Genomic DNA, 938 nt, shown 5'->3' with positions numbered 1-938 from the left:
TTGTTGAGTTGTTCCCAATAGTTGTTGGGAGGAAAGTGCATCCCTTGAGGCATCTCAGGGATTTCTTGATGATGAGCTTCCTCATGCATCTCTTGAGAACCGTGAGGGATCTCTCTTGCTTGCTCCATCCTCTTCTTGGTGATGGGCTTATCCTCTTCAATGGGGATGTCTCCTTCTATGATAACTCCAGCTGAGTAACATAGATGGTGATAAGGTGAGGAAAAGCTACCCTTGCCATGGTAGAGGACTTGTCGGCTATTTTGTAGATTTCATTGGAGATGACCTCATGAACTTCTACTTCCTCTCCAATCATGATGCTATGAATCATGATGGCCCGATCCACAGTAACTTCAGATCGGTTGCTAGTAGGAATGATAGAGCGTTGAATGAACTCCAACCATCCTCTAGCCACAGGCTTGAGATCCAGTCTTCTTAGTTGGACTGGCTTGCCTTTGGAGTCTCTCTTCCAGTTGCACTGGCTTGCCTTTGGAGTCCATTCTCCATTGAGCTCCTTCCACACATATGTCCATTAGGACTTGGTCCAACCTTTGATTAAAGTTGACCCTTCTAGTGTAGGGGCGTTCATCTTCTTGCATCATGGGCAAGTGAAACGCCAACCTCACATTTTTCGGACTAAAATCTAAGTATTTCCCCTGAACCATTGTGAGATAATTCTTTGGATTCGGGTTCATACTTTGATCATGGTTCCTAGTGATCCATGCATTGGCATAAAACTCTTGAACCATTAAGATTCCGACTTGTTGCATGGGGTTGGTTAAGACTTCCCAACCTCTTCTTCGGATCTCATGTCGGATCTCCGGATACTCATTTTTCTTGAGCTTGAAAGGGACCTCAGGGATCACCTTCTTCTTTGCCACAACATCATAAAAGTGGTCTTGATGGCTCTTGGAGATGAATCTTTCCATCTCCCATGACTC

The sequence above is a fragment of the Arachis duranensis genome, chromosome 4 (assembly GCF_000817695.3).
Source record: "Arachis duranensis cultivar V14167 chromosome 4, aradu.V14167.gnm2.J7QH, whole genome shotgun sequence".
NCBI classification, from domain to species: domain Eukaryota; kingdom Viridiplantae; phylum Streptophyta; class Magnoliopsida; order Fabales; family Fabaceae; genus Arachis; species Arachis duranensis.
Note: the sequence above shows the minus strand (reverse complement) of the source record.